The following is a 12,908-nucleotide window of genomic DNA, read 5'->3' as shown; positions in this document are numbered from 1 at the left end:
AAGTATTTTTTAAAATCTTTAAAACGTTAGTGAAAGTTTTGCAAAAATAAATTGTAACCCGGGTAAAACTTAAGTTAAACTTTAAAAAATGTATTTATAATTATATAATTTATATTATAGACATTTATTTACTTGCTATTTTTAAAGTTTTTGAAAATATTCAAAATCATTTCACCTTTTAGTATTACTTAATTATTTTTCACTATCGAATGCAACCCAGCGCAAAAAAGTTGTCGTTGAGACAAAAATGCAACTCTAGACCTGAGATTTCCATCAGGTGAGCGAGGCTGTTTGTAGTTTTGACGTTTATCGCTTAGTGAACACACTTCCCTGCAAAAATCGTGTGACCAAAAACGCACACAGCCACACGAATTTTTGACAGGGGTGATTATTTGGAATGAAAAATTCTCCAAATGAAATAGCGTGTTGACAAATTTAGCTTTCCCACAATGTATCGTGCTCTCTCGCAGCTATTATTTTTATAGGGATAGCAAAATACGTCATTTTTGCGTGCAAAAAAATCCGCCATTTCTAATTCAGCAGAGACAGCAAAACATTTGGTGGTGGACAATTTTTTCAATTTTGAGAGTTTTAAGTGGAATATTCCTGGAAAGATTTAAAATTAAGAGGGAGTTCTCCAGATCACAAATATATATATTTTAAAGTGCGCAAACTTATAATTTAAAAGTTATTTGGTTTTAAAGTTTGCAAATTTCTATACAAATTTTATATGTGTATACGTACCCTGCAAAAACGCTCCACGTCATTTTACTAGTCATTTTACGGTCATTGTGACTTTCTGCAGCGTTTATATTCATAGTCATTTTTGCATGGGCGGATTAGGTTTTGTGACCAAATTTTCCGTTTCGTTCCTATTAATGTGATCGTGCATTCCGCTCCCACCTATAGGATGTGAGCATAGTACTGTGCTGCTCACACACGTCACAATGCTCGTCAAATGGCAGTCATTTTTCCGTCATTTCACTCTACATTTTCGAGTCATTTGACAATCAATTTTCCTGCGGTTTTACCATTTATATAACCGCCATATAACGTGAATTTTACCTGCAGATTTACTTTACCTGGAGCAGCCATATGAATAAAATATGAACCAAAAAAATTGAATTTTCAATATTTATTATTTTCAATATTATTATATATGTACATGAAATTGGAACTTATATTAATCCATATTAATAATAAATAAACTCGCTTAATTGGTTTTTGTTTTCCAATTGAAATCTCTTCTAAGCGAGCAAAAAAATAATATTAAGCTTTAGAAAAAACTCCAATTATTTTAATAATCTACAACTTAAAGCTTAGTAGAAATTCAGATCAAGAATATTCAAAGGTGTCGTGGATCCGATTGCTGTCGTAATTGAAGAACTTAAAAATGCACGACTATTAATTGAGTCAGACTTATTATTGTTCCAAATCTAATCATTCAAGCAATAATTCTGCAACCCTTAGCAGGAGTATTGATTAGTTTCAAATCTAATTCCAACAGCAATCGCATCACGACATCCCTTATTATATATGCACATGAAATTGTAACTTAAATTAATACAGTTCATATAAAGAAAAGTAAGTATTTTAATAATAAATAAACTCGCTTGATTGGTTTTCGTTTTCCAATTGAAATCTTTTCCAAGCGAACAGAAAATAATTTTAAGCTTTAGAAAAAACTCCAATAATTTGAATCAATTTAAATCTACAACTAAAAGCTAATTAGAAATTCAGATTAGATTTACTCTTTTTTTTGAGATCAAGAATATTCAAAGGTGTCGTGGAATCCGATTGCTGTCGTAATTGAATTTGAAAGTAATAAAGTAAAGTAAAATATGAATTTAAAAATGTAGGACTAGTAATTGAGTCAGACTTATTATTGTTCTAAATCTAATCATTACAGCAATAATTCTGCAACCCTTAGCAGAAGTATTGATTGGTTTCAAATCTAATTCCAACAGCAATCGTATCACGACATCCCTTATTATATATGCACATGAAATTGTAACTTAAATTAATACAGTTCATATAAAGAAAAGTAAGTATTTTAATAATAAATAAACTCGCTTAATTGGTTTTCGTTTTCCAATTGAAATCTTTTCCAAGCGAACAGAAAATAATTTTAAGCTTTAGAAAAACTCCAATTATTTGAATCAATTTAAATCTACAACTTAAAGCTAATTAGAAATTCAGATTAGATTTACTCTTTTTTTTCAGATCAAGAATATTCAAAGGTGTCGTGGAATCCGATTGCTGTCGTAATTGATGAACTTAAAAATGTACGACTAGTAATTGAGTCAGACTTATTATTGTTCTAAATCTAATCATTCAAGCAATAATTCTGCAACCCATAGCAGGAGTATTGATTGGTTTCAAATCTAATTCCGACAGCAATCGTATCACATCCCTTATTATATATGTACGTGATATTGCAACTTAAATTAATACAATTGATATAAAGAAAAGTAAGTACTTTAATAATAACATAAACTCTCTTAATTGGTTTTTGTTTTCCAATTGAAATCTTTTCTAAGCGAGCAGAAAATAATTTTAAACTTTAGAAAAAACTCCAGTTATTTGAATAATCTACAACTTAAAGCTTAGTAGAAATTCAAATTAGGTTTACTCTTTTTTTAGATCAAGAATATTCAAAGGTGTCGTGGAATCCGATTGCTGTCGTAATTGATGAACTTAAAAATGTACGACTTGTAATAAAGTCAGACTTATTATTGTTCTAAATCTAATTATTCAAGCAATAATTCTACAACCCTTAGCAGGAGTATTGATTGGTTTCAAATCTAATTCCGACAGCAATCGTATCACATCCCTTATTATATATGTACGTGATATTGCAACTTAAATTAATACTGTTGATATAAAGAAAAGTAAATACTTTAATAATAAATAAACTCTCTTAATTGGTTTTTGTTTTCCAATTGAAATCTTTTCCTGTGCAAGCACATCGCTAACCTGTGTTGGCAAAAGATATGATTATAATGTCTTCGATAGATAGTCGGACGAGCCGTTACTCGGCGAAGTAGAGATGACCGTTGTGTCGGTGGCAGCTGTTACAACAGCAGTTTCTAACTTTACACCATCCGTAAAGTGTGATGAATGCTTCACTGCCTTTTCCAATTGCTTGGCGCCAGCAATTTTTGCTGTTTGTAAAGCGTTAGCTGTAATGCAAATATATAGATGGGTTAAAGTGGTTTTCGTATGTTATTCAACAACTCACCCTATACCATCATCACAGCCTCCTCATCGATTTTGAATATGTGTACTGTTTCAGTATTCAGACCCAGTTCGCTTGGTGCAATATTTTCGATTTGATGAATATGTATACTATCCGTTAGGCAGACAATTAGGTGCAATCGATTCATTCATATACTGTGGGTATTTGAGCCGTAGACGCAATGGCAGATATTTTGATTCTTTTTGAAGTGTAACATTTGTAAACAATTGTGTTTCTCTGCTGTCACCATTACCACTAGAGAGCTATTGAAGAAACGCTCGACCAAGATAATATGTGAGATTTACACGCATATATTTCTTCCACCTTTTCACAGTTATTGATGGAGAAAATGCGAAAGCCATATTTACCATCCAATACCAAAATAGAACTGTAGAGGAAGAAACATTTTATAAAATTTAATAAAATCAAAAAATGATAGTTGTGCTAAAATGGGGAAACGTATTGTATGTTAAAGTATAGCGAAGTCTCAGCGGCTTTGTCCTGGTGAAAATTGAGTTTGAATAGGTTTTATTCTTCATTCTTAGAAACATGTACGAAGGTACCTGGTAAGATATTAAAAATCCTCAACGCTTTTTTTGCTATAACTTAAAAAAACTCATATTCAAACTTCTGCTTAACTTCTACATATCAATAGCTACCGTTACCACCAGGAGTCACTATTGCTTCTACGCCTATGCTATTGTTTCCTACATCGATGAGCTTTGTAATAAAATAAACAGCTATCTCCCCAATCTCTCCAGTTTTGTCGCCTCGCGAAACCTGATATTTTCACCAACCAAATCATCGTTGACCTTATTTAAAACATGACCGCGCCAAATGTCGACCATATGGCATTACCCTACCGACTGTCTTACACCCTAAAATTTTGGGTGTGACTTTCGATCAGGATCTACATCTTGGAGAGCATGCACTAGCAATTGTAACGAAAATCGTCGTTGGTGTGAGGGCCTAGCCGATCTCCATAGCGCCCGACTATGAGGAGGAGCTGTTTAGGACTGGCATCTACGCCGTTTCGCCTCATAGGAGGGCGGCGGGATGTTGGTGACCAAGAACTGCCAACCCCCTAATCCAGGGTGTTATGCGGACCGTGCCTATTGGACGATTTGTAGCCAGGGGATAAATTCGGCTGTATTCGAACGGAGCCTTCCCGATACCGGACCACCTCGGGAAGTATTGATGGCCTTACCACAGTAAGGGGCGCTGCTGTGGCTGACGGTTCTTTCCCCGTATATAATACTGGACCGCTGAGCCCGCCTTGTCGGGCTGGTGGTCGTAAGACCAAGGTGAACGACTCATTACCTAATTTTCATAAGGACGATGATAAGAAGAGGACTGAGCCGCAAGCCAAGGACGACAAATACGCATTAAGCGATGCGTCGGACTCGGGGAGCGAGAGTAGTGCTAATTCAATGAACTCCGTGTTGGAGAAGCACACAAATGAAAAAGGAGTAGAAGAGTGGAGAAGGGTACGGAGCAAAGAGGTCCCTCGAAGTACCGTGCAGTACTAAGAATTGCACAACGCTTGGGAGCAGTGGTGGACCCAACAGAAGAGGAGATCGAGCGCTTGGCATGGGCTCATGAGGCGGTAGAAGTAGGTCGAAGGCAGTTCAAAAGGTTTGCTGCGAGAAACCCTCGGTTCTGCAACCGGTATGAGGAGGAAGAAGCGTCGAATGGCAGAATGAAAAGGCAACGTTCGGCGGAAGGCGACAAGCCTGCTTTCAAGAGGCAGAAAGGGCCCAGTCCCAGAGCCGCGACGCAGGACAGTCCCATAGACAAGACAAGTAGGCCCAAAGCTGTAAGACAGATGGGCCCCAATTGCGAGGTAGCAACTACCTCGAAGGCTGCGAGTCAGAGGGAAGTTCCAACTATGGAAGTAGGAGATAAGCCAAAGGGAGATAACGCTAAGACTCCGACTTTCTCGGAGGTGCTAGAGGGAGCTAAGGCTCCGGCTTTCTCGGAGGTGCCACAGGGAAATAACACTATGACGCCGGATTTTCCCGAGAAGATGAGTGATGTGGCAAAGCAGTCACTGACTGTGGCGCTGGTTGATCGTAGCAGTCCTTTCGAACAGATGACTAGTGAAAGGTGGAGATCTGTAGAAAAGGAGCTTATTAGATTAATGCTTAAGATGATGCGGGAATAACCAAGTAAGCTCCTGCCAACCTTTGATTCGGGGGATGGTATAATGGTATGAAGATGATAGCGTGCGACAACATCGCGAGCTTGCGGTGGCTGGAGGAAGTGGTTCCAAACCTCCAAAGGCAGGGCACGAACGCGCATTTTGAGATGGTGGATAAAGCGCAAATCCCCAAGGTACCAAAAGTTAAGGTATGGATACCATGCGTGATGAAGTCGGAGGATACACTGCGACTTTTGCAGAATCAGAATCCGAACATACCGACACAGGATTGGAAGGTACTTACTGTATCTCGGCCTACCGAGGAAGGTCAGTTATACATCTTCCAAATAAACAAGTAGGCGGAGGATATATTGTACGCGCAGCTTGGACAAATGTCCTTAGGTACAGGCAAAATTTATATGCGACTCAGGAAAAGAAGTCGCGGGTATTAAAGTCCTAACACGCTGGACGTGGGCGAAGTCGAAAAGGACCTCAAAAGCCTAAGGGAAAAAAGACAGGTGGAGTTAGCCCACGTCACCCCGAATGTGTTAGAAGGGGACCAACAGCCAGATGGTGCAGTGGGTCGCACAGAGGAACACCCGGCACAACAGGTACAAGAGGCTGAAGGGGGCTTCGAACACTCTAAACCAAAAGGGCTAGGGGAGGACGACGACGTCACGATGAAGGTGCTGGAGGGGGAAAAGCAGCCCATTGGTGCTGCGAGTCCTACAGATAAACCTCCAACACAGTAAAGTGGCGTCGAGAGAACTCCTCCTCCTAACGCGCTGATCCAGGAGCCGTGGCTTCCATCGGGAGGAAAGGTTTCTGGACTTAGCGCGCGCGGACTTGATAAACTTGATTGTATATAAGGCATTTATACGGTTCATAATGCCAATTACCACAAATTTATGCAAACTATAATCGATATCGTTGTTATGTTGAAATACGGCACCACTCAAAATAATATTAATATTGCGTCGACCTGGACGTGACCTGACATATCGTTCCCTGTCAATGGCATTGTGATGTACCCGTTGTTCGTCTGATCGACGTTCTCTTTCGTTGGATCTATTTTGTGTTCTCCGCGACCGACGTCGCGTGGAAGGCATTTAGTAATTCACTCCACTTTTCACGAAAACTAACAGCCCAAAACTTAAAAAAAAAGATTGGTCGAATAAATGCTCTTTTTTATCACAGAACTTTTCACTAAAAGAAACTTGTTTGTAGCAGCACAAAAACTTTAAGTGTGACCTCGTAAATAAATTCTCTTTTTTATCACACCACTTTTCACTAAAATAAACACGTTTGTGGAAGCACGAAAACTTTAACAGTGACTTCGTAAAATAAATTTTATTTACTATTGCAAAAAGTAAAGCGCAATTGAAAATTTGTAATTTTAAATATTTCTATGTACATGCATATGTATTTATGTCTTTGAATGAGTTTTCTTAATTTGAAATCGCAGGCGGCTACCTGCTGAACAGCTAGAACGGAAAATATTCATAAAACAATAAAATATTTTATGTACATATACATAAGTGATGTGAAGGAAAGTTTTTATTGTAAATGACGTATACGGAATAAAAAAAAGTGCGGAAAAGGCAAAAAATATGTTTGTTCAATAGGGAAATCAATAGGGATAGGGACTTACCTTATATAACGCCTTACCAATTTTCAGTAGTCTAGGCTTAATAGTTGCATAGATATTGAGTATGAAAGATCCTATTTGTATGGGAGGTGCCACGCCCCCTTTTCCCATTTCAAAACAGGATAAAAATAAGGATAGATACTTACCTTATATAACGCCTTACCAAATTTCAGTAGTCTATGATTAATAGTTGCATAGATATTGAGTATGAAAGATCTTATTTGTTTATTAAAGTACTTCACAATAACACTTGTACTTCTCGACAGATAGCGTGCTTAAATCAAACTGATTACTGATTCTCAGCTTTACCTCCTTTTATACTCTGTGATTTCTCGTTCGCATACTTCTAGGCGTTTCTATTTCTAGAATTTACTAGTCGTTTACCAGCTATAAATTCTTCAACTATAACTACAGATGCTTCTCGCATAGCCAATGCGCGTGTATATGTGAGTGATACTTCCACAGATGATTGCCTACTTTTGGCAGTATCTCAGATATAGGCATGTGTTTGGCGTTGCTCTCCGCTGCTTGAGTGGACATAGGTATATACATAATAATTTATGTGCATACATGGCACTGCTTAGTATTGGCTTAGAGATTATAGTATCCTTTAGTGTTGCTAATATTCGTCACACTGCCCTCCACCTAAGTCTGATCGCCCCGATCAGACAAATCTCTCGATCTAAACGCTGCCAGCATCTCCAAATGAAGCACCCTTCTATTTCGTGGTTTCCCAATGGTTTGTATGCGATAGATGGTATTACTGATCTTCTTCACAACTTTGTACGGGCCTTCCCAAATGCACCGAAATTTGGATGGAACACTTCTCCGCCGGTGAGGGTTGTATAGCAGTACCAAATCTTCCTCCTGGAAACCTTCCAAATTCATGTTCTCGTCGTACCTGTGTTTTATCTTACAATCCATTACCCTGGGCCGCTCCTTCACACTCTGTTCTTTGGCCAATGAAGTACTTCGCAGAGATTTCGCTTGACGGATTGGCTTCGCATAATCACTATCGTTTTCACGTTTCAAACAGTAGTGCGCGCTGGCTTGAAACCACCCTTACATTCTTTCTGGGAAATTTTCTCCTTTGTCTTAGTCCATCCATTAGGGTTTGTCAATGCCAGTGTTTTCTCGCGGGTACCCTGGGTTGTGATTTGTTTGGCCCCTTCATTCCATCAACCTTTGCTCGATTTACTTTCTTTGACTTTTGTGGTCTTTGTCCAATCGCCTCCTCCAGCACTCCCTTACTGCTGAACCCTTTCTCCAAACTAAAGTTAAGTGGCACATCCTGGTTCTCATAGCGCATAATCCTTCTCTGCATATCGATCCCGATGTCATGGTCAACTAAGAAGTCCACTCCCAATATGACTTCATGAACGATCTCTGCCACAACGAATTTGTGTAAAACCGTGACCTTACCAATTAAGACTTCACAGATCACTTCTTCCTGGACTTGGTTATACTCGTCAGTGACCGTACGCAACCTTGCTCCAGGTAATGGCTTTACTCTCCTGTTGACCAAATCAGATCGGATCAAGGAATAAGATGCGCCCGTATCTACAGTCGGTACACGTTCTTTGCCGTCCACATTTCCTCTGACGGTAAGACTGCTCGATTTTCTTCCAATTTGCGAGACAGATATCACAGGACATTCAATAGCTGTGGCAAGTTCTCGATCTTTACATCTGACGCGCTCTTGCGTATCTCCTCCAGCTTTGCGTTCACGACCAGCCAAGTCGGTACTACCAGGACCGAGATCGCAAGGACGTGCAATGTGACAGGGCTTCCCGCATTTGAAGCATTTTATAACTCTATCATTCCGCTTTTGCGATCCTTTCAGCGCCTCCAATATTGCGTCTACTCACCCTGGCCTTTCTACTTCCACACGGCATGCTTTGAAAACTGGCTTACACAGAAGCGAAGCTGTTTCCTGAATCAGTGCATGAGATACCGTTTCTGTGAATGTAGGTTTGGGGTTTGCATATGTCGCTCGCTTCGTTTCCACATCCCGTATGCCATTTATAAAACTTTGGATTTTGACCCTTTCAGTGTATTCCACGGGTGCGTCCGCATTTGCTAGATGAGCCAATCTTTCAACATCCGAGGCAAACTCTTGCAAAGTTTCGTTAGCTTTTTGGTAGCGATTTTGCAATTCTATTTGGTAGATCTGTTTCCTGTGTTCGCTTCCGCACCGCCGTTCTACAGCAGCCAATGCTTCATAACTGTTCCGTTCGTACTCTGGGATGGTCTGTAAGATTTCCGCAGCTGGTCCTTTTAAAGCTACGAACAATGCAGCAACTTTATATTCAGCATTCCAGTTGTTCACTGTTGCGGTCTTCTCAAACTGTAGCTTAAAGACCTGCAAAGGAACAGAACCGTCAAAGGATGGTGTTTTTACCTTTGGATTACTCGCTGAAATTGCTGGGCGATTTAGTTGCAACTGCTCGATACGTCCTCTCAAAGCATCCACCTCGGCGTCGATTTTTTCTTCAAACTGAAAAAATTTTTGTATCTTGCGCCTCCAACTTTGAGAAAATACGTCCTCTTGCTCTTCCAGTTGGGCAGAGATCTGCGATGATATCTGTGATGAAATTTGCGCCGACATTTGGGATATTCGTGCCTCTTGTGCTTCAATCTTCGCTGTTATACGGTTCTCCCGCGATTCCAGCTGAGATGACATTTGCGACGACATTTTGGATATACGTGTCTCCTGTAATTCCATCTTGGATGTTATTTGCGACGACATTTCTGAAATGCGTGCCTCCTGTATTTCTAATTGTGATGCCATATATGTCTTCTTTTCTTCCAGTTGAGATCACATTTGCGACGACATTGATGTTAATGTCGATGTTTGTGCTGATATTGCAGCCAATATCATGTTCAAGTCTGTGCTGGTAACTGTCTGCGATGTTTCGTTTTTCTCTTCAATTTTTGTTGTTGATTCTTCCACATCAGGATAAAAGACATACTCGTCCACATTAATTCCTTCCAATTCCATAGCCTCTCGTAGTCGTGCCTGAAGTTCGAGTTTATTGCCGGTTGTATTCAATCCACGGCTCTCCAGCTCCTTCTTCTGTTGCTGGATCTTCAATTCACTCCACTTTGCCATGTCCTTGTTGTATTCAAAATCTTCGGAATTTATTCAACAATTCCTCTTCTGACACCAATTGTAACGAATTTACTGAAATTCCGCTTATTCCAAATCCTCTACTAACGTTCGAATCACTAAACTGTTGAATAAATAACTCCACTATTCATTAATGCAAAATGGCATTTATTAAAGTACTATACAATAACACTTCTACTTCTCGACAGATACTGATTACTGATTCTCAGCTTTACCTCCTTTTATACTCTGAGATTACTCGTTCGCATAATTCTAGGCGTTTCTATTTCTAGAATTTACTAGTCATTTACCAGCTATAAATTTCTCAGCTATAACTACAGATGCACGATTGTTATAGCTTCTCGCATAGCCAATGCTCGTTTATATGTGAGTGTTACTTTCACAGATGATTGCCTACTTTAGGGGGGTATCTCAGATATATGCATGTGTTTGTGCGTTGCTCTCCGCTGCTTGTATGGACATAGGTATAGACATAATGATTGATGTGTTGGTGTGCATACAAGTCACTGCTTAGTATTGGCTTAGAGATGATAGAATCCCTTAGTGTTGCTAACATTCGTCACAATATGTATAGATAAGATAAGATATAGATAGATACATAAGTGATGTGTAGGAAATTTCTTATTGTAAATTAAATCTACGGAATAAAAAAAAAAGTGCGGAAAAGGCAAAAAATATGTTTGTTCAATAGGGAAATGGATAGGGATGGGGATAGGGACTTACCTTATAAACGCCTTACATATGTCCAGTACTCTAACATTAATACTTCCAAAGATATTGAGTAAGATAAATCCCATTTGTATGGGAGGTGCCAAGCCCCCTTCTCCGATTTAAAAAAAAAGTACATAGGAACCATGCGCGGCCATGTACCTGACCTGTGTGTAAGTTTGGTTAAAATCCGTCCACCCGTTTGAGCGTCAAGCGGCGACAAGAAAAAAAGTGTTTACTTTTTATAATATTGTAACGAATTTGCTGCAAATCCTCTTATTTGCAACCCTCCGCTAAGTTCGTATCGCTAAACTGTTGAATAAATAACTCCAATATGTAATAATGCAAAATGGCCTTTATTCAAGTACTTCACAATAACACTTGTACTTTGCAACGAATAGCTTACTTAATAACCAAACTGATTCACAGCTCAAATGAAACTCTACTATTCAAAATAATACTGCTATAGCTCGCTAGATAGCGCTTAATCCAAATCTCAAATCAAACTGAATTACTTCTTACTCGCCTGCCCCGCTTTTATAGTTTACGCTGCATACTTCTAGGCTCTTCGATTTCCAGAAGTTACTAGTTAGTTCGGCTACAAAATCGCCAGCCACAACTACGTGCACAAATTATTGCTCTCTCTTGTGACAACTCAGATAAGATATATGCATGTGTTTGTGCATTGCCGCTCCGCTGCTCGTATACGTACATATGTGTAGACGCAATTATTTATTCGTTTATGTAGATACATAATGATTGAATTATTTATGTGAATGTTTGTAGTTTACAGTCTCTCGCGCATACATTGGCGTATAAGTAAATGCATCTGTGTGTGACATATTTCGGCTGCCTTATATATGTGTATACATGATTTGATTATTGACGTAAATACTGCTTATCGTGGCTTTGGCATCGCCTTAGTGATGGTATAACTTAGTGATGTTAATATTCGTGACACTGCCCTCCACCTAAGTCTGATCGTCCCGGTCAAACAAATCTCTCGATCTAAACGCTGCTAATCTCTCCAAATGAACCACTTTCATTTTGGTTCGTGGTTTGGTAGTGGTTTGTATGCGGTACACTACATCGTTGATCCGTTTTACAACTTTGTATGGGCCTTCCCAGTTACACTGCAATTTCGGGGACAAACCTTTTTTTCGTTGTGGGTTGTATAGCAGCACCAAATCTCCTTCCTGAAACCCTTCCGAGTTAATTGCTTTATCGTACCTCGCTTTCATCTTGTCACTCATAATCTTTGCTCGTTGCCTTACCAGATCGTGTATCTCTCTCAGCTCTTCTTCCAAGACACCAGTGGATTTCTTGACATTCCTCTCCGCATCGGCATCTATCCCACACTTCAAATCAGCTGGCAGTCGAAGGTTATTGCCAAAAATTACCTTTGCGGGAGTTTGGCCCGTTGTGTCATGTACTGCCGATCGGTAGGCCATCAAGAATAATGATATGTGTGTATCCCAGTCCTTATGGTACTTGTCTACAACTTTCCTTAAATGCTCCTCCAATGTTCTATTGAAGCGTTCCACTATACCATCGGACTGAGGATGCAATGCAGTTGTCCGTGTTTTTCGAATGCCCAACTTCTTGCACATTTCTTGGAACACAGCTGATTCAAAATTCCTGCCTTGGTCACAATGTAACTCCACTGGTACACCATACCTTGCAACCCATTCGTTTTTTACCACTTCTGCTACTGTTTCTGCTTCTTGGTTTGGGATTGGGTATACCTCTGGCCATTTACTGAAATAATCCATAACCACCAGTACGTAGGAAATGGACCTGCGACATCCATGGCGATCCTTTCAAATGGTGCACCTGAAATATACTGCTTCATCTGGCCATGACTTCGGGTTTTGGGCCCTTTCGCTCTGTTGCATACCTCGCAGTTGGCAATCCAGTCGGTGATCGACTGACGGCAACCAACCCAATAGAATCTCTGCTTAATTTTTTCGGGTGTCTTCGTGATTCCAAGATGACCTCCACTTGGCCCATTGTGCAGCTCGCTGAGCACGTCAGGAATCCTCTT

General features: G+C 39.6%; 1 protein-coding gene across 7 annotated transcripts in view; it reads right to left on the bottom strand.

Moving 5' to 3' along the window:
* Positions 1-2,851: 2,851 nt before the first annotated feature.
* Positions 2,852-12,908, bottom strand: part of LOC137244393 (protein transport protein Sec24C-like) — an 81,714-nt gene continuing 71,657 nt past the window's right edge. For all 7 annotated transcript variants that reach the window (XM_067773352.1, XM_067773355.1, XM_067773348.1 and 4 more), the window contains 2 exons: positions 3,242-3,626; positions 2,852-3,182 (listed from right to left, as the gene is read on the bottom strand). The gene's annotated coding sequence lies outside the window, so the exon portion shown is untranslated. The remainder of the gene's footprint in view (positions 3,183-3,241; positions 3,627-12,908) is intronic.

Source organism: Eurosta solidaginis, chromosome 3 (assembly GCF_040869045.1).
Source record: "Eurosta solidaginis isolate ZX-2024a chromosome 3, ASM4086904v1, whole genome shotgun sequence".
Taxonomy (NCBI): domain Eukaryota; kingdom Metazoa; phylum Arthropoda; class Insecta; order Diptera; family Tephritidae; genus Eurosta; species Eurosta solidaginis.
The sequence above is the reverse complement of the archived record's forward strand: the minus strand, read 5'-3'. Positions and strand labels throughout refer to the sequence as shown.